Source organism: Saccopteryx leptura, chromosome 9, assembly GCF_036850995.1.
Source record: "Saccopteryx leptura isolate mSacLep1 chromosome 9, mSacLep1_pri_phased_curated, whole genome shotgun sequence".
Taxonomy (NCBI): domain Eukaryota; kingdom Metazoa; phylum Chordata; class Mammalia; order Chiroptera; family Emballonuridae; genus Saccopteryx; species Saccopteryx leptura.
Window position 1 is genome coordinate 51932068 of NC_089511.1, and position 27145 is coordinate 51959212.

A 27145-nucleotide genomic window follows, 5' to 3' on the forward strand; every position below is an offset into this window, starting at 1 on the left:
TGCCAGGTAGATTCCAGTCTGGGTGTATGTGCGAGTCTGTCTACCTCCCCTCATTTCACTTTAAAAGGAGAAAAAAATTTTTTATCCAAGCAACTTCACTATCAAAGAGATGGCTGAGGCAAAAGCGTACAATATTCTTGCCACTTGTGTTTCCATTTATTTCTATCTTTGTCAAGATCTTAATTTCATTGTCTTTGTAATGAACTTCAAGATCTCTTCCCTTCACCTGTAATTCCTTAGAAAAGGGCTGGAAGTGCCAACAGTAAGGCGTGATTGCAACCAGTGTCTCCAGCAGCAACATGATGCTTCTGTTTCCTCAGTCTTTTGTCCAACTTTCCATCTATGTTGAGAAAATATTGAAAAATATATATACCACTTTAGAAACTACCGTAGAAAAAGCAAAAAGAAACTTGTTTCTTTGCAAAGCTGCACACTAAAATTCTAACATTTTACTCAATTGTTTAAAACCTCTTTTAACTCCCTGATGTTTTATTAACCAGAGTCTTTATTTCAGAATGTGGTCTGCATTTCTTTTCAAATAACCAACACCTATACTTCGCTTTTTTCTTTAAAAAATATCAAATAATTTAAAATATACACAGAGGAAGAGGTAAACTTCCTTACTAGAAACAAACATTATAATGAGTTTCTTCTGGATCTCTTCTAAATTTAAATACTTTGTGTTTAAGTTAGAATTGGTAAAGGTGGGATAAATGGTGATAGAAGAGACTTGACTGGGGGTGGTAAACACACAGTGCAGTACATAGATGATGTATTATAGAAGTATACAGCTGAAACCTGTATAATCATAGTAACCGATATCACTCTAAGGAATTCTATTTGAAAAATAAAATAAAATATATGCATATCCACACAGAAAAATAAATAAAAAAATAAAAGTGGTTACATAATTTATATTTTTATGATTTTTTAAAAAAGAATAAAATACTTTGGACAAAGCTCCAAATAGATTTTATGAGATTTTTTTAAGTCCCTTTATGAGTATTAAATAATTATTTTTCTATTTTAAGTGTATATCTAAACCCAGATGTATGGGTATAGTGATATTCAGTAAAGTATAAATGTATTTATAAAGAGTATAACAACTAAATGTTCTTTTTAGAGATATTTTTTTATTTAATTTTACTTGATAATAGGAAAGTCAAGAAATGCAGTAAAATATAAAGAAGAATAAACCCCACCAAATCTCACCACCAAATAACTAGTTAACAGAGTTGACTTCTTTTAGTTAGAAATATAATTTTTTTATTTATAATATACCAGCCATTATTCTATCTTATTTCTGAAACCACTCTGCATATCTGAATAATTGAGGTTCCTAATGAAAGACAACACTGTCAACAGACCTAAAATGGAGGTGTTTTACCATTGTATTCTTTCTTCACTGTTTCCATGGAAACATGACAGTTATGACAATGGAAGAGGAGAATGATGACTGCTTTCAAAACTAAAAATGATCACAGGATTAAATGTTTAGGATTATACAGCATTTAAATAGCAGTGAATTAATATTTGAGCTATTTAAGCAGTAAAGAGAAAATTAAATTTATATTTAGCACATAAATTTAAAAAGAAACAAATTAACCAGGCTAATACCGGTTCTGTTGATTTTGCATTTGTATGATCTGCATCTTTGCCTTTAACAATGAGAAACTAAATATTGGAAAAGCATTTAGTTCATGAAGTTCAATAGAAAATGATAGCAATGGATCTATCAGTGGTGAGGAATTTGACAAAATAATCTACTTTTTCCCTGTGATATTTTTACCAACTAGTAATATTGAAGCATTGTAAAGAAAGTATCTCCAGGTAATGATATTTCCACGTTTAAAATAAAATGTGGTAAAATGTACTATTCCAAACTACCAGCCATGAGCATCAAGGTGACTGAAACAGAACCTTTTACTATCTGAGCTAAACGGTGTAAAATAATTAGAGAGACCTTTCCTCCAGTGACACTTGCTGTGATGCATTACTCTGGGTCTCATCCACTTCAAATTGAATTTAGGGAAAGTAAAAATTGAACACTTAAGATAAATGCTTGAGATGTTTTTACCAAAATGAATGTCTAAATGGTTTTTTGATGACAAATAAATTATATTATTAGGTGAACCGATATTTACAATATAACCCCTGATCAATTACTTAAAGAAAGAAATGAATGCAAAATGGAAGATAGTTAGTATCCAAAGAACGCATAGTAGAACATATTTAATGTCTCTATTCACTCCTTCTTTCTCTTTCTTTCTTTCTTTCTTTCTTTCTTTCTTTCTTTCTTTCTTTCTTTCTTTCTTTCTTTCTTTCTTTTAAATTTCCCATTTATATCATATTTAAATAATTTTGTTCTACAAATGGAGTGACAAGTAGAGATGCTAGAAAAGTACTTGAGTATAGAAGAAACCATCAACCAACATTCTCAGCTCTGAATTCATCTCCAAGTCCAACTCTTGCATGAGGTGAACAGAGCAACACCTGGTCAGCAGGAGAAGCCCGCAAGCATAGGACATCCAGAATCCTTTTTGCTTCTCTTCTGATAGAGTTGACACTGCCTGAAGCAGAAGTATGTTTTTTGGTCATTTAAGAGCCAAATTGTGTTGCTTCCTTCACTGCATGGGAATTACAATGTCCCGATATTGGTCAAATTATCTTTCATTTGTAAAGCTTTTGGGAATTATTTCAGAAGTACAAAGTATGCTATATGTCAGGGGTCTCAAACTCAACTCAGCATGTGGGCCGCAGAGCAAGATCACAGATGTTCGGCGGGCCGCACTAGGTCTACAAAAGGCAACTGTTACGCAACACTTTTCTCACTGTAGTTGAAAACAAAAAAAAATCAGTACAACAAGCACAATCGTACATGCAGTTTACTCAGTGTCACAAAACGACCAGAAACTGTAGTTCGCATCACAACTGCTGTTAACTAAGCTAATATCTAGCTAGGATGCTAGAGAAATGAAAAATACAAGTAGGCCCCTAGGCTTACTTAATTTTATCCAAAATATTTTGAACTTTGTGGATTAGTCTGCGGGCCACACAAAATTGTTCAGCGGGCTGCATGCGGCCCGTGGGCCACGAGTTTGAGACCCCTGCTATATGTGAACAACTTACCTCAAACACTTTAGCTATTCATTCATAGCTTTGAAAATAATAACATTTTCTTAAATATTACTTTTTCTTTAAAATTTCCCTTAAAATTTAGAATATTAAGTTATACATCACTTTAGAAACTCCATAACTTTAAAATTTTTGTATTGAATATATTGAGGTGACACTGGTAAACCGAAGGAGTTTTCCTCAGTTTTTGTTCAGAATTTTAGATTTTGTGTGTGTTTCTAACTAGCGTTAAGAAGGCAGCTCTCGGAGTTCTTGACTGAACCTTGGTTTGTGGGATAATTTCTAAGTATGTGGGAGAATTGGATCCTTTCTTCTGTGTTTGTGAGGCATCCATTCCACTCAGCATGAGAGATGAGCTCATGTTGGGATTCAACTGTAGGCTGGATAAAACAAGTAAACATGTTAGCTGAGGATAAGATTATGCCAAGTGATTCTACAGCTTATTGTTTCAAAGCACATTTGGTAACAGTCTGAATGAAATTAGCAGAAGAGATATATTTATATATGACAACTATTGTGTTCTTGTGAATGCTATGGAAAAAAAAGCTTCATTAGTTAAAATAAGTACCTGGGTACTTGTCACAATCATGTACTTGAACTATCCATGCTCAGGTGTTTATTCTGGCTGTTTTTCTTGGTGAGTCATAGCACCACCTGGTCAGTTCATTTGATAACTTTGACTTAGTCCCCAAGTACCAAAGTAGTCACAATGCATCAGTGTCTTATTCTCACAGAATTTTAAGAGACAGAGCTCTAAGTCCAACTTCTTCATTTTACTAGAGATATGGACTCCTTGGTCATTTTAAAACTAGACTCCATGGAGACTTATGAAATATGGCTTTTGAATGTTACTATACCCACAGATGAAATAATGAATCAGTAAGAAAACTTTTCCCTGCTAGTGACAGGTAATCTGTGATGCTTAATGTACCTTTTCTGGCCACTCGTGTACCATTAAGAGCAGTAAAGGAGTTGATTTACAATATGGTACACATGGGAATGTCTTAGGGCTGCTTTCTACTCACTGGAAGAACACAACCTTATTTTATCACCCATTTCAGTTCATTTGTGTGTCTGATTCTATTCACATAACTCTGACAGTGAAAGACAAACACATGTTTTAAATATTCAAATGGTTTATTCGATTTTGCCTTTGTGTGACTCAGCTACTATGTTGTTTTTCAGATAGATACACAATAAAACATGAACATCTGTAGTATACAGTTTTGAGATAATAAATTCAAAAACTGTGCCTCTTAAGGGTATAATTACTTGACTTGGTTGCTATGCAGTTTGATAAATATTTGTTCTGTGAAAAGAAATAATTTGGGAACTTCATCAGTGACTGATATACATTGTTTTTTATGACTCACCACTCTAAAAATGATCCAAAGAAATTGTGTTTACAATGGCACACACAGTATAATCTAACTGAATAGAAAAGAAAATGATAATTTTGCAATGTCTGAAAATGAGTTCAGGAAGGAAGAAACAATAAGCAAATAGAACCAAGAAAATCTATAATAATTAGAGTGGTAATAAAAAGTAATGATTTTGTATTAGTTTCCTGTTGTTGATGTAACAAATTACCACTGCATGGCTTAAAACACGAGAAATTATTCTTGTACAAGTTCGCAAGCCCAGAAGTCCAAAACCAGTTGCCATTTGGCCTAGTCAAGGTCTTGGTAGTGCCATACTCCCACAGAGGCTCTGGGGAGAATCTGGTTTTTGCCTCTTCTGGATTCAGAGAGTTACTGGATTCCTTGGTTTGTGGCCATATCACTTCATTCTTCATTCCCATTTATACATGGCCTTCTCATCTGTTTATGAAAGCTTATTCTATATCCCTCTTTAAAATATACTTGTGATAGATTTAGGGTCTACACAGAAAATCCAAGATAATTTCCCCTATCACAAGAATTCCTAATTTAAATCACAACTGTGAAGTCACTTTTTCAAAGTAAGATACCATTTACAGGTTCTAGGCATAAGACCTGATATTTTTTTTTTTGGGGGGGGGAGGGCATATTTCATCCTATCAAAAAGTAGTTAACTGGTGGAGTGAACACAGCATATCTCAAACCCTCTTCCCTTTCAGACTGCAGAGGGCGCTACTCTGGTTGTACCCTAAGTGACATGTAAGGAAGAATGAAACTGGAATCCACCCAAGTTTATTCTCTCCTTGTCTTCTAACTCTGTACCAATGCTGCTCAATTGCTCAATCTTTTTCTTCCTTGTGTCAATGCAGAGAGCAGAAAGCTACTTTGTGAAGTTTTCAGGTGTTGCCTTTTACCCCAAACATCATTTTGACTTAAGTCCGTGATGGCGAACCTTTTTATAAAAACCGCCCACTTTTGCAGTGCTGGTCAACCTGGTCCCTCCTGCCCACTAGTGGGCGTTCCAGCTTTCTTGGTGGGCCAATCACGGTGCCATTTGGTTGCTCTGCTATGGCCCACCATGAAAGCTGGAACGCCCACTAGTGGGCAGGAGGGACCAGGTTGACCAGCACTGCAAAAGTGGGCGGTTTTTATAAAAAGGTTCGCCATCACGGACTTAGGTATTCCTTTTGTAATCTACGAAGTGCCCTTCTCATAAGTGTGCCTCACACTTACAGAAGAATAAGCTCTTCTTTGTCACTGAGGGGAGCAGAGTTTACTACCGCAAAATATATATTGATTATAGCTGGTTATTTTTAAGAAAAAAAAATACCCTCAGAATAAAAACCTTTGACCATACTCCTAACTACCTAAAAGAATTTAGATAGAAGGCCTGCTTCAGGAAGGGAGCTATCCTCATACATAACAAGAGTTTAATATGAGCTAAGTATGATAGGAAGGAACCCATCAAGACCCATTGATCAAAGTTCTCTCTTGATAAAGTTGGTCCAACAAATATTTGTTTACCATGCCTTTGCTTTTCTATCTCCATGTAAAATTTTTTCCCACCTTTGAAATCCCAAACTACTAACTCCTCCCACCTTTTCTTCTTAGCTCAAAAGGACATACAAGCCTCAACTACCTGATTTGTCCTTGGGTTCCATATTCTCAGAGAACCCTCATATGTACATACATAATTAAATTTGGTCATTTTCTCCTGTTAATCTGTCTCATGTCAATTTGATTATTAGACCAGCCAAAAGAACATAAAAGAATAGAGTGAAATTTCCCTCATCCCCACAATCTCTTAAAAAGAAACACTAGGAATTGCCAGATTATACTAAAAAAACAAAAACAAAACTAGATCCATCTGTCATTTAAAGCTTATGCTTGCTACATATCCTAAAAAGATAGCTTACTATTGTCATCTAGGGTAGGATATTCGAAAAGGCCTCCAAGCATGCTCAGCATGACCTGTGGAATGACTATGTTTCTTTTTATTTTAGGGAAATTGCCAAGGAGTGTATTGACTCTCTTCTATTGGAAATTATCTGTAGAGTGAGAACTAGCCCTGTCGTATGTAGGTAGCCCAGATTTGCTTGAGTGCTGCAGAAGGAAATGATGAAATCTCTACCAGCTCAGCCCAGAGACTCTTTCCTGGAGTTACTCTATGTCCCCAATGCAGTCATACCTCCCTCCATGTTAACATATCTCACATACATGGGGGAGTGCAAATTCTTTCAGTATCTTAGAGCTGTGGTCCCCAACCTTTTTTGGGCCACAGACCGGTTTAATGTCAGAAAATATTTTCATGGACTGGCCTTTAGGGTGGGATGGATAAATGTATCACGTGACCGAGACAAGCATCAAGAGTAAATCTTAGACGGATGTAACTGAGGGAATCTGGTCATTTTTTAAAAATAAAACATCGTTCAGACTTAAATATAAATAAAACGGAAATAATGTAAGTTATTTATTCTTTCTCTGCAGACCAGTACCGGTCCGCGGCCCAGGGGTTAGGGGCCACTGTCTTAGAGGAAGCAGGCTCTGGGGAGGAACAGAGTATCTGTGCTAGGACTGGACCATCCTCTTCTCCCTTGTTCACTCTTTTTACCTTTGCCAACTTAATCCTGTGGGTTGGTTTCATTCTTACTGATACAAATAGGTGAATTTTATCACAAGGACTATTACTCGTGCAACTGTTACCAACTCTATCTCTTACACTACCAAGAAGTTGTATAAAACCCATAAGATCGTGAAAACATGTACCTAAATTCATGAATATATCTTTCTAAAGTAATTAGTTGAAACTGAACACTTGCTTTGTGCCAGGCACCTAGCTAAGTATTTTATTTGTGTGTTTTTTTTTTCATTTAATCCTTTGAATTAGTATCTATTATTGTTATTATTCTAACATTCTAGTGAGGAATTTGAGGCTCAGAGGGATTAGGTGACTTCACAGTTAGCTCTGGGATTGAAAGTTAAACTCTAAGTCAGCAGCAGTCAGGGTTTGACCCAAGCCGTCTATCTCAAAAAATAATTTCTCTAACCTCAGAAATACTATCTCTTGATCAAAGTTTTGATTTTGTTATGGCCTTTGTTTTCATCTGTATGAGTCATTTTGTTTGTGAAAACATCTTTTGTTTATGTTACTAATAGAAGGTGCTCAAAATAAGAAAGAAAACATTCCCTTTTAAAACTACTACTGAATCCTCAACTTGTAGTTTAACTATGGTTTATAAATAATATAAACTGTGAGATGGCAGGTCAAATCATAACTTAAAAGTAATAACAAAGCCTCTTCTGTGAATAACTCTGAATAGCATAAATTCTTTCTACCTATCACATTTATCACATCACATAAGTGTGTTATGGAAAATGTTTTACTATAAAATCCTTCAGCATCATAGATCTGCATATTTAGACAGCTGAGTTAGTTTTAAGTCTGCATTACCAAATCCACCTATGAAGCAAATTTCCAGCCAGTCAGAGCTAACTTTAGAATGTTTAGGCACCATTAAGGGTCTACTGGGAGTTTTAAGTAACAGTCCATCAAGGGAAGGAAATTGTGGGAAAATGATCTTTAAGGCAACAACAGGTGAAATGGCAAATTATTCTTGGCCTAAAGTCAATAAATTTTTCCATTTGATTAATAAACATTAGCTCTTTTTGCTCTTTTAACCACTGGTTTTTAAATGCATGTATAATTTACAAATTATATACAATTTATTATTTTCATGTAGACCTATTTATAATGTTGCCTGACTACCGCTAAAATCACTGATATGAGTCCTGAATTATTTCAAGATCTTGAAAAAGTTTACGTGAAATGTTTGTGGGTGTATTTTTTTGTTGTTTGCTTTTATTTAAAATATATTACCTATGCAGAAAATATGCTTTGGAGAGAGGGTTCAAATTCAGTTTTCTTATAACTATGTTTTTGGAGAAATTACTAATTAGGGAAAAGTTTTATTGACAATATGCCTTTAATATCTTATCAAATGGTATATTGCATTAGAGCAGGGGTCCACCGACTTTTTCAGTAAAGGGGTTAATAGTTAATATTGTTAGCCCTGACTCTGCTGTTGGCAAACAAAAGCAGACACTGACAATATCTAAACAGATGAGAGTGCCTGTGTTCCAACCAAACTTTATTTATGGAGCCTGAAACTTGAATTTGAAATAATATGCATATGTCAGAAAATATGACTCTTTTAAAAAAATTTTTTTCAATCATTTAAAATCATAAACACCATTATTAGCTCTCTGGCCACACAAATAATCAGCCGTTTGAAGCCTGTTGCTCCCTTAATCTTTTCTATATGATTTAATGGCAGCACCATTTAGTCTCCCCGCCTTTATCTTACCTCAAACCTACCAGCATATATATATGCACGTTCGTTTCTTTTCGAACCCTCTGCCTCCTTGCCAGCACCTGTGCATGCCAACTCTCTCTCACCTGACCCACATAAAGCCCCAGTTGACTGCCCCCATCCTCTATCTTCCCCAACAATGCATTTTCAACAAAGCACCTTCAGTCACCTTTCACAAATCAGAAATTCAGTGATGTCTCCTATACAGTAAGTCCCCACCTAATGTCATCATTAGGTTCTGTGATTTAAAGTGAATAATGTATAACAAAACCAATTTGGCCATAGGCTAATTGATATAAGTGAGTTAAGCTCCTACGGCATCTGGTCAATGTTATAATGAATTGATATTAATGTTATAACAGAACAACTGTGTTAGTTGAGAGTCTGCTGTGCTAGTTGCAATCTTGAGCAAGTTAATTAAATAGTTTAAGACTCACTTTTCTCTTCGTAAACAGAAAGAGGAATTATCCATGCTTCTGTGATTTGACTAATGTAAAGCCATTTAGTATGATACCTATAGTCCAATCCCTATGTAGCGAGTGATGCTTATTTATTTATTTATTTAATTTAGTGAGAGGAAGAGAGATAGAGACAGACTCCTGAATGTACCCCTACTGGGATCCATCCAGTAAGCCCACCAGGGGGTGATGCTCTGGTCTTCTGGGGTGTTGCTTCATTGCAACTGGAGCCATTTTTTTTAGCACCTGAGGTGGAGGCCATGGAGCCATCCTCAGTGCCTGGGGCCAATTAAGCCATAGCTGCAAGAGGGGAGGAGAAGAGAGACAGAAAGAGAGAGGGAGGGAGAGAAGTGAGAGGGGGAAGGTGGAGAAGCATATAGGCACTTCTCCTGTGTGCTCTGACAGAATTTAAACCTGGGACATCTACACACCGAGCGATGTTCTATCAGTGGGCCAAGGCCTGACTTGTGCTTATTAAATAGTAGCTGCTGTCATCATCATCATCATTGTCACTCCCCTAATTAAACAGAGTAAAAACAAAAGGCTCCACCCCCTAAGCCTTGCCTGCTCTACCTGCCTCCATTCGATTTCCTCACGGCTAGAGCTGGTTATGCCTCAGCCACCCTGCTCATAGTAGGTGTTCATGCACTCCAGACATTTTAGGACCCCTCACCTGTTCCTACTTTTCTTCTTCTAACTGGATTCTCAATTTAAATTTCCCTTTCTCAATGCGATCTTTCCTGACTGCTCATTTTGAAATGGTTCTTCACATACTTATACCCAACTCAATCACAGAAGTCTTATTTCCTTTCTAATAATTCTTACAATGGATTGTTTGTTAATACAGTTATTTTCTATATCTCTATTAGAATATAACCCCTGAGAAAGAGATTGGCCTGCCCCCTTCCCTGCTCTACGCAAGTAGTCCCCTTCAAGAAATATGAAATATTTACTGAATAAAACAAAGAGAAATAAAACCCAAGAGCTATCAATTTTATCTGAATTATGGTATATTCATTTAAATCCAGTGGACTCTGAATTTAGTCAGTCCATGGGCTCACTCATTCTTCTGTCTGCTTCTTTAGCAAGTATGTTTCAAGTATGAGTCAGGACTATGCAAGTAATAGAGGAGCGAGCACTGTGGGTTTTTGCTTTCAAGGTGTTTATATATAATAGCATAAATTATCCCTTAAAAGTATGTATCAAAAATATCTAGCAACAGGTTAATATCTTACGTTCCTCCAGGTGTGTTTTTCTTTTCTTTTCCACGGAAGCATTCATCATCCCAAAGAGCATGGCTGTCTGGCACCGTCAGTTACTCAATAAACAAGTTATTGAATAGAAACTGAAATTCCAGTTAGATTTCTTTTCTTCTGCTACACTTTACTTACAGGAGGCAAAGAGAAGGTCACCAAAATCAGTTATTAGGAGTTTTGTTTTCAAAAGTTTTTAGATTGTGTCTTGGAATCAGTATGCGTGTCCCATGTTTTGCTCCACTCTCTGGACTGCGGTCTCCTAGGCATTCGTGTGTACCCGAGGCATGGCCAAGTCATTGGTAAGAGGGAGATTCTGTTTTATCCAGTGTGCTTTCTATGACCAGGAAGTATACAGCATAGCCTAAGGAAGACTTTCAATACTAATTACTGAAAGAAATCATTTCTGTCCTTTAAGGGATTAAACCTTCATAATCTAAAGACCTACCATCCTCATATACCTATCTCCTCTGTACTTCACATTACTGTGATTTTCATAAGTGTGATCATCAGCTGTCCAAATATAGGCTTTGTTGGCTGGCTTAACTTTCACTGTGTTATCAATTTCCATTTAGGAATCATGCATATGTTTAGAAATTGCTACTAGTAGACTTTTATAATATATAGTCAATTCAGAGAGAGAGAGAGAGAGAGCAATATATTTCTACTGAATTACCTTTATTAGAAGTGAGAAAGATAACAATTAAAACTCTTTTAATGAAGTAGTAAAAACCAGACTCTTAACATGTTTCTCCTGTTAACAACAACAACAACAACAACAAAATACCAGATATAATTTGTTAGTCAAATAGTATGGAAAGCCTGACCTGTGGTGGCGCAGGGGATAAATTATCTACCTGGAATGCTGAGGTCACTGGTTCAAAACCCCAGGCTTGCCCAGTCAAGGCATATATGGGAAGCAACTACTATGAGTTGATGCTTCCCACTTCTCCCTTTTTCTCTCTCTTCTCTCTCTAAAATCAATAAACAAAAATTTTTTAAGGAAAAAAAAAAAAAAGGATGTGGAGCATAAACAGAATCCAGAAAGTAGTGGCTACGATTGCAGCAGCATGACCTGCCCAGAGCTGTGACATCCACAGCAACTCACCGCCCTTGACTCGGTTTCTGTGTCTAAAAAGCAGAAAATTAACAAGATCTTTATAAATTTTGTACTTCTCTATATAAGCTTTTTTCCTGTTCTATGATTTTGAAAAAGGAGAATTAGAAAGCTAGTATGTAGTTTCTGCTCTCCCAGTCTAACTCTTCTCCCTCTCCATTCATAATGTAGAGGCTGAGAAAGCAAGCTAGAGAAATAAATTTCAAGGCAAAATTGTCCTGCTGATTTGCATAAAACCTCATGGATGGTTTCCTCTCTATGAGACTTTTCAACAAGCTCACTCCAAGTTTTGGCTTCATTTTTTTATTATGTTGTAAATGGATTTTAGTGCGAAATCAAATTTTAATTTGGCTTCTTTCTTAAAGGGATTTTGTAGCCTTTTTCTATTATGAAAAAACAAAACAAAACACTTTACTTTTAGTTGAAACACTGAAAGAAAATTGAGCACAGTTTTTCAAATGCCTAGGGGGTGATTTTACCATAGTAACAGCAAGTTAGGTATACGTGGGGAAGGTCACCAATTCTGAAACTATTTTATCTCTCTTTGGCCCTGACAGCCTCTGTGTAAATGAATTTTCACACACAGGAAATAGACTTTTGCATTGAAAACAAGTTTTCAAGTTGCTAAATATTAACTCAGCAGTTACTGTGAATCAGGGACCATGTAAGACACAAGGAAATGGAAAATTAGTCCTACTCTTTAAAGAAACTTAATTCTTTATTTTTTATTTTTATTTTTTATTTTTTTACAAAGACAGAGCGAGAGTCAGAGAGAGGAATAGATAGGGACAGACAGACAGGAACGCAGAGATGAGAAGCATCAATCATCAGTTCTTCGTTGTGACACCTTAGTTGTTCATTGATTGCTTTCTTGTATGTGCCTTGACCATGGGGCTACAGCAGACCGAGTAACCCCTTGCTTGAGCCAGTGACCTTAGGTCCAAGCTGGTGAGCTTTGGCTCACACCAGATGAGCCTGTGCTCAAGCTGGCGACCTCGGAGTCTTGAATCTGGGTCCTCTGCATCCCAGTCTGACACTATCCACTGCGCCACCACCTGGTCAGGCACTTAATTCTCTCTTTGTTGTAGTTGCCTGTTTTGAGAGGGAAGCAAAATCTATAGACATGTAATGACTTTATGAATTAACTTGACAGTAAACACAGCCAATATCTCATCTGATTCTGCTGTTTGGCAAACAATTCGTTCTGGGTCTTTTGTTTGGTTTTTGATACTCTTCACCACGCCTCAGTATACAGAACCAACATAAATCTTAGAGGCTTTTCACTGAAATGCAAGAAAAGCGCTGTGAAGCTTCACATAAGGTAGAATCTAGTTTACTATAGCAGCGATGCATTTATGAAATCTTCAAAGTCAGCTCAGAGATGGGCATGCAATGTGATTTGTGACTCATGAAAAGTGAAAACCAGCTTTCCTGTTGGACTGGCAGGGGCCATGGCACGGGGCAGGTGGGCTCATGCAAGTGGCCTAGCATTCTGTTTCCGGAAATGGGACACTCACTCCAGGAATGGGGCCAGAACTCTGACTTAGCCAAGACTGACTGAAGGAAGGGCTATGGCCACTCGGTGGAGCCTGCCATCTGCAGAACAGAGACGATTCCTTAGTTGTCTTTTGGAGTTCATTGTGTATTCTATGCAAATATTAAATGGCCCCAATATAAACAAATAATGTATAAGGAATACTTACTATCTACACATTCAAACTCTCAATGTTTACAAATAATAGTATTCAAAAAATTTTAAAGAAAAAATGTATTTAGGACATTTGCAAGAAATAGCTTTTTAGAAAGTAAATTTATATTTTCAGAAAGAGAATACCTTGGGAAAAAGATAAAGTCATGGGCTGAATTTTATGGGCACCTAAAATGTGGAGGAAGCCCCCCATTCTTGGAGTCTGACTGGCAGCTGGCCTTGGATCTGCTGGCCATGCTGCTGAGCGATCAGGACACTAAGGTGCATAATGCAACCTCTCTCCCCTCAGGGAACCCCTTCTCTACAAACGGGTTTAAGCACTCAAACCACAGACACGGAGAACCCAAAGTGAAACAGGAGCTTGAAGGAGGTGACAGTTCTACTTGGGAGAAAAGGAAGTAGTGAAGTTCAGGATGCATTCCCAAGGATACACCTTGGAGGTACATCTCTCAGTGTTCTCCTCTTGAGCAAAATCCGCAGCAGCACGAAAGTGTGCAACAGTCAACATTACGCAACAGTAATTTATATGCCTGACTTTGCAATCATGCTTAGAATGACATCTGAAGAGTCCCTAACTACCCTTCTCTACACTCAGTCTCTTCACCTATAAATGAAGCTTGCACAGACACACGCTCTCCCCTCAGGAGTTCTGGTAAGGTTAAATGAGAGTACATATGTTAAGTATCTTGAACAATGGCTACTCATGCAATAAGTACAATGAATACTCAAAATAATATTTTATTTCTATAGAAAGAGTAGAAATAAGTATAGAAAGAGAACACTTAGAGATTCCTACACAGCCCTATGGGACTAGAGCATGAGGCCTGGCGGGAGAGGCCATGAAGGAAGAGGCCAAAAAGAGGCCACGCTGGGAAGTTTCTCTAATAGAAAAGAGTTCCAGTGTAATGCAAACACACAGGTAAAGCAGCCAGCCTTTAGGCAGCCAGTAAACACGATCATGTGTTTTAGAAAGTTAATTCTAAGGACAATGAAAAGAAGAGGTGGAACAGTTGTCTAATTAGCACTTTCGCTGAGGGAATGGTTTGTGTTAGGAAAGCCAAATAGTTTCTATAATTTATGAGTCATCTTGCATATTATATTTTGCATATTATATATTAGTTATATGTTTTAATATGTATTTTAAGTTTCTGCATTATTTAGTTTAACTTTAATGTTAATATATTAATAGAAATTTATTCTAAAATTGCCAGTAAGATGATGCTACTTTCAAGAAATGTATTACTCTAAACACAGTGTTTTATTTTGAGTTGTTTCTCCAGGAGTGCACTAGTCTATAAAGCAGGGAACTCAGGCATTTAGATTGCGAAGAAGACAAAAAACTAAAATTGTCTTCTTTTCTGCACTTCACTTTTTTTTTTCTTTTCTTTCTTTTTTTTTTTTTTTTTTTTTTTTTTTTGTATTTTTCTGAAGCTGGAAATGGGGAAAGACAGTCAGACAGACTCCCGCATGCGCCCGACTGGGATCCACCCGGCACGCCCACCAGGGGCAAAGCTCTGCCCACCAGGGGGCGATGCTCTGCCCCTCCGGGGCGTCGCTCTGCCAGGACCAGAGCCACTCTAGCGCCTGGGGCAGAGGCCAAGGAGCCATCCCCAGCGCCCGGGCCATCTTTGCTCCAATGGAGCCTTGGCTGCGGGAGGGGAAGAGAGAGACAGAGAGGAAGGGGGGGTGGAGAAGCAAATGGGCGCTTCTCCTATGTGCCCTGGCCGGGAATCGAACCCGGGTCCCCCGCACACCAGGCCGATGCTCTACCGCTGAGCAAACAGGCCAGGGCTCTGCACTTCACTTTTATCACATCAACATTTTCTTTTTCTACTGTGGGAAAATGGTAGTTATAAAGTTGTGAGAGTTTTTTGGTTTTTGGTTTTTTTTGAGGAAAATTATCTTCTTCTGAAATTTTTAAATAATTAATTTGGATGGATAACCTTAAAATATAAAAGATAGGTTACAGGAATTAAAGGATATATGAAAACGCCTTTGAGTAATAATTGGGATAGAAGCATAACTTTTGGTTTTGATCTCATTCAGAATATCAGCAACAAGAAAATCTTATTACATGGTAAATATTAAATAGTTGGAATCCTAAAAGCTAAAATGTAATGTCTAATTGAATATCTTAAGGATGGGTTATGTACAAAAAGAATCACAAAACTGCAAAAGACTCAACTTTCAGGCAAACCTTGTGCTTTTGTGCCCTCTAGTGGCAATTTGACAAATTGACCTATCCTTAGAATTGTTTCAGAAACGCCAAGTGACCAAGAAGAGCATAGGAAACCAGCAAACCATAGACCTCGGAGACACTGAGAATATTTCTTATCGGATTACAGGCAGAAGAGAGCCAGCTGAATTTGAAGAGTCTTTAGTATGCTTCCAAGCATGCAAAAGAAGTATTGGTTTGGTAGCATAGAAAGTTCTGCTCATTATTCTTGAATATCTTTTTATTTATTTAATTTATTTTTCTTAAATGAGAAGTGGGAGGCAGAAAGACAGACTCCCACATGTACCCCTACCAGGATGCACCCTGAAAGCCCCTTATGGGGCAGTGCTCTGCCCATCTGGGGCCGTTGCTCCATTGCTTAGCAACGGAGCTGTTTTAGCGCCTAAGGAAAAGCCATGGAGTGCACTAGTTGGCCAGCGCCCAGGCCAACTTGCTCCAACCAAGCCATGGCTGGGGGAGGAGAAGAGATAGAGAGAGAGAAAGGAGAGGGAGAGGGGTGGAGAAGCAGATGGGTGCTTCTCCTGTGTGCCCTGACCAGGAATTGAACCCAGTACATCCACACACTGGGCCAATGCTCTACTGGTGAGCCAACTGGCCAGGGCTTGAATATCTTTTTAAACCATTTATAACGTGGGTTTACCAGGCTCACAATGAAAGCCTGAATTCATCTTAAAGAACTTATGCATGAGACACAAATTACACCGAGCCTCAGAAACTGTGGGAGCTGGACACTTAGCCAACAGGTTACTGAGCTTGAGATCCTTCGGAAAACTAGCAGACAGCTGTCAAAGTGCAAGGAAAATAATGATGCTATTGTTTCACATGGGTTTTATAAGATCCTCAAATTAAATTGTACTGGAAAAGCATGGAGTCTTGCAGTAATATTTTTTTTATGTTTGTTTGTTTTTTTGTTTTTTTTTTTCTTCTTATTTTTTTAGATAGGGACAGACAGACAGGAACGGAGAGAGATGAGAAGCATGAATCATCAGTTTTTCATTGTGGCACTCTAGTAGTTCATTGATTGCTTTCTCACATGTGCCTTGACCGCGGGCCTTCAGCAGACCGAGCAACCCCCTGCTCAAGCCAGTGAGCCTGGGTCCAAGCTGGTGACCTTTGCTCAAACCAGATGAGCCCTTGCTCAAGCTGGCGACCTCAGGGTCTCGAACCCCGGTCCTCCGCATCCCAGTTCGACGCCCTATCCACTGCACTACCACCTGGTCAGGCCTTGCAGTAATATTTTAATTCAACAGTCATAGTTAGCTGGAACATCCAAATTAGAAAAACATTTTTTATTGAAATTAAATTATTTATTTTCAAGATTAGTTTAGTTTCAGAATTAGATGCAGTAGTAGAGACTGGTCCACAGAGAACTTCAAATAGATTTTTATTCCTATTCCAAATGTGGCTGGAATTAGATACATTTCTGATGCCTTTTCTCCATGGCCTTTCGAGAGAATTAAGCCTTTGGCCTTTACGTGATTGCAGATATTTTTTTCAGATCACTTTGCAATCCTGTTATGAGAAATAAATGTATCAGAAATGTCCCTGAATTTTTCAAAATAATTTTGTTTAAACCCAGCAACCACATAAGTATTTGCATAATACTCCTAAAAAACCTTTCAGTTTTTCACAAATGAAAGCTTTCGATTACTAGGCCGACAATTTCTTTTGAAAGTGAGTTCACACACGGCACTGAAGTGAATTTAATAGCCTGGAGATCCTGTTTCACTTTCTGAGAGAATGGATCCCATAAACTGCTTTCTATGTGCCATTCCACTTCCTGTCCTCAGTGATGGTGCTGCAGAGAAACAGCTGTTGTGTGGGAACTGTTCAGAGCTGTGTTTCTCAAACCACAGGTCATGCAAGGGTGGTTATGTAGGCTCTGTTTCCCTTTCTTCCAAAATAGTACCCAAGGCTTTTCTGACCTTGCCTCCTTCCACCTCTGAAATGTAAGCCTACTGGGGAGTAAGTTTATCCTACTTCCTTGTGTTGTATTTATTTTTAATTGGAGAGAAATAAATATATATCCTGGGAGAGGTTAGAGTTCTCTTGAGAGATCTTCTAAGTTAAAATACATATCTCTAAGGTCTCTTGGTAAGGAGGTTAGCATCCAATGAATCTCGTAGTCTAGGACCAGCAACAAACTACATCACTCTGATTTTTATATTTTAATATACTTTATTTTGACCCTATCCTTAAATGGTATATAGAGAGATTTCATTTTTTGGTATGGTTTACTAGAAACAAGCAAGTATTTACCTAGGTTTGCAATTGCTCAAATGGCAAAAATTAAACAATAAGAGATGGATTGACAGATACGCCATTATGCTGGCTAGAACAAGGTTTCTAGAAACAAGTTTCATTAGTAATTTGACGCAAATTTAGTACCTGGATGGTAGACCAGGTTTTTCTGCCTGTTGATAGTACTGGATAAACATCATTACAAAAGGTTATTTTCTTTTTTTGTTTGTTTGTTTGCTTTTAGGTAAGAGGAAGGGAGATGGTGAGGCAGATTCCTGCATGCTCCCCCACTGGGATGTACCTGGCAACCCCATCTAGGGATGAGGCTTGATTACTGAACTATTTTTAACACCTGAGGCTGATGCACACCAATGGAACTATTCTCAGCACCCCAGACTATGCTCAAATCAATTGAGCCACTAGTTATGGGGGTGGAGAGAAGGAGAAAAGGAGGAGAGGGAAGGGGGAGAAGCAGATGGTTGCTTCTCCTGTGTGCCTTGACTGGGAATTGAACCCAGAATGTCCATAAGCTGGGCCAATGCTCTATCCACTGAGCCACTGGCCAGGGCCACAAAAGGTATTTTCATAATGACACGTTGCTAGCCCTTCACTTCTTCATTGACTCTGTACTTGTCATTTGCATGAAAAATGAAATCACTATTTTTTGCTTTTCATGTCAATGACTTCCCTTAGGAAATTCATGGCTTAGAAAAATAAGTTGTTTTTATGAATTTGGGATTCTTAGCATCTGGAACCCATCAGAGGGGTTGCTCCTTCACCTAGACTAGTAATCATAAGCTCAGGGCCTTAGAAATCCTAAATCCAAGTAATTCTCATTAAAAAAATGACAAGAGGACAACAGAAAAGACAAGTAGGAATGATTAGATGCTTTTTAGGTTTCTGTTTGTTTGTTTGTTTGTTTTTAAATATGTGCTCAAGTCTGATCTGATTGCTTTCTGATTGAGCACAAAGATACTGAATTGCGTGAATAGTTGCAATACAAAATTTTGGGTTGCAGCACTTGAGGTAGTATTCTCTTGAAGTTTTAACTTCCAAACAATTTGAACTTTGTTTTATTTTTCTTTGATTTTACAAGTCTACCTTTATTACTCTTAAAAATATTTTTATTGCTAAAAGAGTTGATTACCCTGATTTTTTTTTAAGTTGTAGGGATTGTAATACTTTTCCAAAGTGAATTCTCCTTTTGGTACTCTCCAAATATGTGAGGAGTACAGAGGCTGTTCTCATTTCCAGGGCTTCTCATGCACTATAACTGGTCTTTAGTTTTATCATTATTAATTAATGTTTTAAACATTTTAACCAATATGTAATTTAATGCTAATAATTCTATTTCCCAAGCATCTCTTGAAACAAATATAAGAGATAGTAGCGCCAGTCTTTGTGCAGTCCCAATAAAATTCAACAGGAGTGAGAAAGCTACATATAAAAGGCAAATGATAGCACATCTACCTAAAAATAAAACAGAAATGGAAAAAGGACAAGGAAAGAAAGATGCACGTTCCCTTGTGGGAGCTTCTTTGTTTCTGTGGTCAACTTTTTTTATAAGAAACACTTCTTGTCTGGGTTCACAGTAGAGGTAAGTGGCTCATCGAATGTTTACATATTTTTCTGAATAGATTTTGAGGGTAGTTGCTCTAATTAGTCAAGCATAGCATATTTACATGTTTATAAAGATAGGAAAAGTCTTAAGTAAAAAAAATAAGGAAGTGAACTAAAAATAATGATAATGATTGGGCCAATTAAAATGTTTGATTATACTCTGTTTTCCTTCAGACTACAAACTGCCTGCATAAACATTAAATAATCTTTTGAGTTTAAAATACCTTGAATAATATTCTAGAATAGGACCAGGCATTGCCACTGAGGTAGGAAATAAGTACTAATAACAAATAATCCCAACATCTTGCTTTACTAATTCACTTACTCTTCTCCAATAAGCTTTTCCCAAGGTGGCTAACAAACTATGGAACTGACTGATTTTTCCTGCTGCTTACTAATGAACAGCATGGTGCCTCGAATATCCATTAGAGGGAAGAAGATAAAACTAAGAGGAAGCTAAACAATCCCTTCACTGGCTAACAAGGTGTTGAATAACCAAAAATTGGCTGAAAAGCACTCACCCTTTTAGTTGCTACATTTCTGTTGATCACCCAAGTGAATTTATATGCGAATACTGAGGGCCAAAATAAATTGCTAGTTCTGCCTCTCTTTGCGATGAAATACTGGTCATATTTATGATTATCCTCCAAGAGCAAACTATGCCATATGTCTTAAAGTAATGGAAATGAAAACAGGGAAACATACATTTCCCGTTTTACTTTTATGAAATACTTGAATAAATTTCACTAGAGAGAACGAAAAGGTAAAATTTGGAAGGTCATATATCTCAAATCACAAGTTTTTGTAAACAAATAAGAAAAACAAACTTTATTTTTTCTGGGATCTCTTCCAGTAACCAGATAAAAATGTGACAAGGGTTCCTCTAAAAGAGTCCAGAAGCCTGAGTCTAGTGTTCAGGGTCTCTTAGGGTGTGACCCCAGCGCTGTCCAGACCCACTGCTGAGCGTTACTTCCTAAGTAGTTTTCTGAGGTCAGACACCATCCACAAGCTGTTGCAAATCTTACTCTGAGTGCTACCTACATTTTACAAGTACATAAAAGCTTTTATGTTATAGTCTTATAATTATTCATTTACACTACTTTTTACCACTGCAGGAACCATATTTTATTTATTTTGGACATGCTCCTTTCTCCATGCACCTCGCTAATGCCTATCCTATCACAGGTTATCAAATATTGATGGGGCAAAATTAGACTGATTTCCTGTCCTTGTGTTCTGATCACAAAAACCAGCCTGATTCCCGGCCAGGGCACATAGGAGAAGCGCCCATTTGCTTCTCCACCCCCACCCCTCTTCCTCTCTGTCTCTCTCTTCCCCTCCCGCAGCCAAAGCTCCATTGGAGCAAAGATGGCCCGGGCACTGGGGATGGCTCCTTGGCCTCTGCCCCAGGCGCTAGAATGGCTCTGGTCGTGGCAGAGCGACGCCCGGGAGGGGCAGAGCATCGCCCCCTGGTGGGCAGAGCATCGCCCCCTGGTGGGCAGAGCATCGCCCCTGGTGGGCGTGCCGGGTGGATCCCGGTCGGGCGCATGCGGGAGTCTGTCTCTCCCGGTTTCCAGCTTCAGAAAAATACAAATACAAACAAACAAACAAAAAAACCAGCCTGAACCTAAGATAATAATTTCTTAGTATTGGAATTTGTCAAATTAGTTATTGGATGGTATTGCTATTCCCACCTCTCAAAGGCCACGTGGACATAAACTCAGCGAGTGCAGAGGCGCTCCACAAATGACCCATGGGAACAGCCTCTTCTCTGAAGGCTCTGATTGGAATTATGCCTCTCTTCTTGAATATAACCTTTCAGAAGATAGGAAGGGGAGGTATAATTGAGACTGGTTTCAGGGCTACAAGAAGTATTAACACATTTTCCTCAATTAGGATTTGGTGAGATCCTTTGTCAAGGGCAGTTGGTTTTCCTTATCACAATCAAATCTAACTTCTCATTATGGTATACACGGCCCTTAGTGGTGAGCCGGTACCATAGCATTTTGTCATTCCTACCCTCAGGCAAAGCTTCCACCAACTGCTTTCCAAGTTCTGTGGGCTTCAAGACCTTTCTCCTTTTGCATTACCTGCTCCCCCATCCCACCCCTTCTTGGGGTGCTCTTCTTCCTTTGCCCACTTGCCAAACTCCCAACCATTCCTACTCAAGTTTCCCTTCCATTGTGCAAAGCCAGGTGGAGATGAGTGCTGCTGAAGGGAAGCAAGGCAGAAAGTGGCAAGAGTGCCGTGTGGATAAGGTATTTGGGGATGGCCTCACAGAAGACGTGATGCTTGATCCTTAGCACTAGTAAGTATCCAGTGTTTCTTGAATAAATGAGTCACAAGTAGAACTTGGTAAGGCAGCCCTATTAGTTTTTAAGAAAGAAGATTTAAACATCATTGTTACTATTATATGTAAGGGAAGAAAGCAGATACATTTTTGAAAGTGAATCTAAAAATATGTCCAACTCCCAGTTAATACACTTGTCTTCTCTCATTCCTGCTTATTCTCATGTTGTCTCAGAAAGGAGGAAAAATGATAAATCTTCCTCAGGTCACTGGTCTATAACTATTTGTAGTCTTGCTCTCATTTGCTACTTTGGTTCATGGGAAGGACTTACAGAGCTACGGCAAAAGATTGGTGCTGGGAAAAATGTCACAGGAAGATAATCCATTTTAAAATATTTACACAGAGGTTTATTTAAGTAAGTTTCCATTGTGTTAGTTCAATAGCTCAGAACACACAGACAAAATCTAATTCAAATAATGATGATTAACTAAACTCAACTGAGAATTAACCTTAAAAAAATCAATATCCAGTTGGGATCAGCAGTGGTCACATTGGTTTGTTGGGTCCCGACCTTTAGGTGAAGTGTTAGAATAGAGGGATATAAAACATGACTTCTGTCCTTGGTAAATGATGAAGGTAGTAAGAATAATTGGAATTCAGAGGCATGTGAGGCTGTCTAGAAAGAAAGAGTTTAGAACAGGAGATGCGTCAAGAGGTGAGATATGAGAAAGGCAGAAAGAGAGCATTCTGAGGTATGGGAATGGCATGAGGAAAGGAGTGGGCACAGGAATGTGTGTGATGCAACTGGACGACACATTTGATTTGATCCTTTTTCTTTCTTTCTTACAAATCATGTTTATCCAGCCTTACTTATTTCTTTGTTGTGCAGATCTTTTTTCAAAACTAGTGCAATCTGGACATTACTTTAATAGCTGGTCCTATGCACTTAATCCGAGTCATAGTTATCTTTTTTTTTTTTTTGTATTTTTCTGAAGCTGGAAATGGGGAGAGACAGTCAGACAGACTCCCGCATGCGCCCGACCGGGATCCACCCGGCACGCCCACCAGGGGCTACGCTCTGCCCACCAGGGGGCGATGCTCTGCCCCTCCGGGGCATTGTTCTGTTGTGACCAGAGCCACTCTAGCGCCTGGGACAGAGGCCAAGGAGCCATCCCCAGCGCCTGGGCCATCTTTGCTCCAATGGAGCCTCGGCTGCGGGAGGGGAAGAGAGAGACAGAGAGGAAGGAGAGGGGGAGGAGTGGAGAAGCAAATGGGTGCTTCTCCTGTGTGCCCTGGCCGGGAATTGAACCCGGGACTTCTGCACACCAGGCCGACGCTCTACCACTGAGCCAACCGGCCAGGGCCTTAGTTATCTTTTTTTTTAAAGAAGAATTCTCGAGTGATTTGTACATGTAATATTTTCTCTAAAAGGTAATAATTAATTTAAAAGTAGCAGTTGCAGGCTGCCTGATTTAAAACCTGTCCTTTAGGCCCTGGCCGGTTGGCTCAGCGGTAGAGCGTCGGCCTGGAGTGCGGGAGACCCGGGTTCGATTCCCGGCCAGGGCACATAGGAGAAGTGCCCATTTGCTTCTCCACCCCCACCTCCTCCTTACTCTCTGTCTCTCTCTTCCCCTCCCGCAGCCAAGGCTCCATTGGAGCAAAGATGGCCCGGGCACTGGGGATGGCTCCTTGGCCTCTGCCCCAGGCACTAGAGTGGCTCTGGTTGTGGCAGAGCGACGCCCCAGAGGGGCAGAGCATCGCCCCCTGGTGGGCAGAGCATAGCCCCTGGTGGGCGTGCCGGGTGGATCCCGGTCGGGCGCATGCGGGAGTCTGTCTGACTGTCTCTCCCCGTTTCCAGCTTCAGAAAAATACAAAAAAAAAAAACCTGTCCTTTATACTCAGCATAGTAGATGCTTAAAATAAATGTAATTAACAAATTTCACATTGAAATGATTACATGCAGGACTGAAATAAGTGGGTGGACAGTTTCATGTTCTGTTTGTTTTGCTGGTTCACTGAATTGAGCACTATATGAATTATTCATCTTTTGTAAACTAATAGGTTATTACTACAGTTAAAACTAATTGCTTTAATAAGCATATGCATTTTAAAGAATGTGTGTATTAGTTTCCTAGGGCTACCAAAACAAATTACTAAAAACTGGGTGGCTTAAAACAACAGAAATATATTCTCTCACAGGAGGTTAAAAGTTCAAAATCAAGGTGTTGACAGGGCCATGGTTCCTTTGAAGACCCTAAGGAAGAATTCTTCCTTATCTCATCCTAGCTTCCAGTGGTAGCCAGCAACCTTAGTGTTCTTTGGTTTGTGGTTGCATTATTTAAATTTCTGCTTCTGTCTTCACATGGCTGTCTCTCCTCTGTGTCTATGCCTATACATGGCCTACTTATAAGAGCAGTCGTCATTGGATTTAAGACTTATGTACTCTATTCTCAACTAATTACTATCCAAATAGATGCCATTTCTAAAGCAGTTACATTCTGAGGTTCTGGGTAGAAATGAACTATTCAACCCAGCACACTCTGGTAGCTAGATTCTAAAGATAGCCTCCACTGATCTTTGCCTGCTGGTATTCACATTCTTTTAAAGTCCTCTCCCACAATCAATCATAGGTGGCCTGTGATCAATAAGATACTGTGGAGGTGACATTATGTGATATATGGTGTTGAGCTATACAAAGCATTGTAGCTCCTACTTGTCCTCTGGCGTTGCTCTGAGGTGAGATGTGCCATATCATGAGGACACTCAAGCAGTCCATGGAGAGAATATGGCCTCCTGTCAACAGTTGGCACTAACTTGCTTACTATGTGAGTGAGCCACCTTGGAATGGGATCCTCTTACCCTGTCAGCCTTCAGAAGACTGTAGCCCCAGTTGATATCTTAACTGCAAATGCATTAATAACCCCAAGACAGAACTTCTTTTCAGCTAAGCCACACTGAAACATCAGACCCATAGAAACTCTAAAGCAGGGGTCCCCAAACTTTTTACACAGGGGGCCAGTTCACTGTCCCTCAGACCATTGGAGGGCTGGACTATAAAAAAAAAACTATGAACAAATCCCTATGCACACTGCACATATCTTATTTTAAAGTAAAAAAAAAAACAAAATGGGAACAAATACAATATTTAAAATAAAGAACAAGTAAATTTAAATCAACAAAATGACCAGTATTTAAATGGGAACTATGCTCCTCTCACTGACCACCAATGAAAGAGGTGTCCCTTCCAGAAGTACGGCAGGGGCCGGATAAATGGCCTCAGGGGGCCGCATGTGGCCCACGAGCTGTAGTTTGTGGACCCCTGCTCTAAGGTAATAAATATTTGAAACAATAAGTTGTTTTAACCCATTATAAGTTTTGGGGTAGCTTGTTATATATCATTATATAATCAATATATATATATTGGTGCTCCCATAACAAAACCTAAAATGTGGGGGGAAATTAGAATACAGAAGAGGGCAGAAGTTGACGGTCTTTGAGGAGACTGTTGGTGAGGACTTCACAGTGAGAAAAATGCTATTGGAAGCCATGGAGAAAGGAACCCTTGCTATGTGCTGTTTAACAACACTGTCACCTGTGGTGACATGGAGAGTAGAAAATCTGAGTAATACAGCTAAGGAGTCACTGTCAAGGTAAAGTGTTGAAGCAGCTTGGTTTCTTCTTTCTGCCCATGCAAATACGATATGAGAGAAATAAGTTAAGTGAACATTAAGAAAAGTCAAACATAAACGAGCTAAGTTTTAATAATTCCTAGATTCTCTAGATGTCAAACGATGCTAAAATTAGCTGTGGCTTCCAGGCAAATATCAAATCCAGGACACTGTAAGAAAAACATGATATAAATACAGAGCTAAAATTATGGCTGTGAAATCTTTTGTTATGACCTCAGCAATATTTAAAGTAGTGCCTCGGAGAACTATTTAGTCAGATAATGGGGTTTCTAAAAAGCTTAGGGTATTGTCTCTCAGCAGTCTCAGCAGAAGCCTGAAGTTGAGAAGAGATTTGTGGGTATGGCTTTTGTCTTCTGGAATGAACTACAATAGTATTCATCAGAGATTTACAGCAATTCTTTTTTTTTTTTTTTCTTAAGAGAGAGAGAGAGAGGGATAGGCAGGGACAGACAGACAGGAAGGGAGAGAGATGAGAAGCATCAACTCTTCACTATGGAACCTTAGTTGTTCATTGATTGCTTTCTCTTATGTGCCCTGACTGAGGGGCTCCATCCAAGTCAGTCACACCTTGCTCAAGCCAGCGAACATGGGTTTATATATACAATCCCATGCTCAAGCCAGTGACCCCATGCTCAAGCTGGTGAACCTGCACTCAAGACAAATGAACCAATGCTCAAGCCAGTGACTTCAGAATTTTGAACCTGGGTCCTCAGCATCCCACGACAATGCTCTATCCACTGCACCACTGCCTGGTCAAGCACAGTATTTCTAAAATGATCATATCGTTGAAATATCACCAACCTGGACTGAAAGTAACAGCATAAAATGAAAGAGGCTTTTAGAACCTTAAACATCTTCAAGCACAAAGCAGGCTTTCTTGCACTTCATAAATGGGCATAATCTTCAAAAAGGGAGCTCAAAACACACAATGGAGAAAAGAAAGTCTCTTTAATAAATGGTGCTGGGAAAATTCAAAAGCCACGTGCAAAAGAATAAAATTTGACTACAGTTGTCCCCCTGCACAAAAGTTAATTCAAAATGGATCAAAGACATAAATATAATATCTGAGACAATAAATCACATCAAAGAAAACATAGGTACTAAACTCATGGACCTTGGCTGTAGAGAATGAGTTATGAATTTAACACTAAAGGGAAGAGAAGTAAAGGCAAAAATAAATGAGTGGGACTATATGAAACTAAAATGCTTCTATACAGCAAAAAAAAAAACAATAACAAAATAAAAAGGCAGACAGACAAATGGGAGATAATATTTGCAAACAATAGCTTCAATAAGGGGTTAATATCTAACATATATAAAGAACTCAAGGAGCTCAACAACAAACAAGCAAACCAATTAAAAATAGGAAGAGGACATGAACAGACACTTCTTCCAAGAGGACATACATATGGCCAACAAATATATTAAAAAATGCTCATCTTCACTAGCTATTAGAGAAATGCAAATCAAAACTACAATGACCCTGACCTGTGGTGGCACAGTGGATAAAGCATTGACCTGGAAATGCTGAGGTCGCCGGTTCGAAACCCTGGGCTTGCCTAGTCAAGGCACATATGGGAGTTGATGCTTCCTGCTCCTCCCCGCTTCTCTCTCTCTCTCTCTCTCCTCTCTGTCTCTCTCTCTGTCTC

At 38.8% G+C, this 27145-nt stretch overlaps 1 protein-coding gene and 1 non-coding gene across 4 annotated transcripts in view; both read left to right on the forward strand.

Annotated features, from left to right (window-relative positions):
• PRKG1 (protein kinase cGMP-dependent 1) overlaps nucleotides 1-27145 on the forward strand; it is a 1422417-nt gene that overhangs the window by 1319167 nt on the left and 76105 nt on the right. The window lies entirely within an intron of this gene.
• On the forward strand, nucleotides 23298-23373 carry TRNAS-GGA (transfer RNA serine (anticodon GGA)). Its single transcript has one exon. It is a non-coding gene; the product is annotated as a tRNA-Ser (tRNA).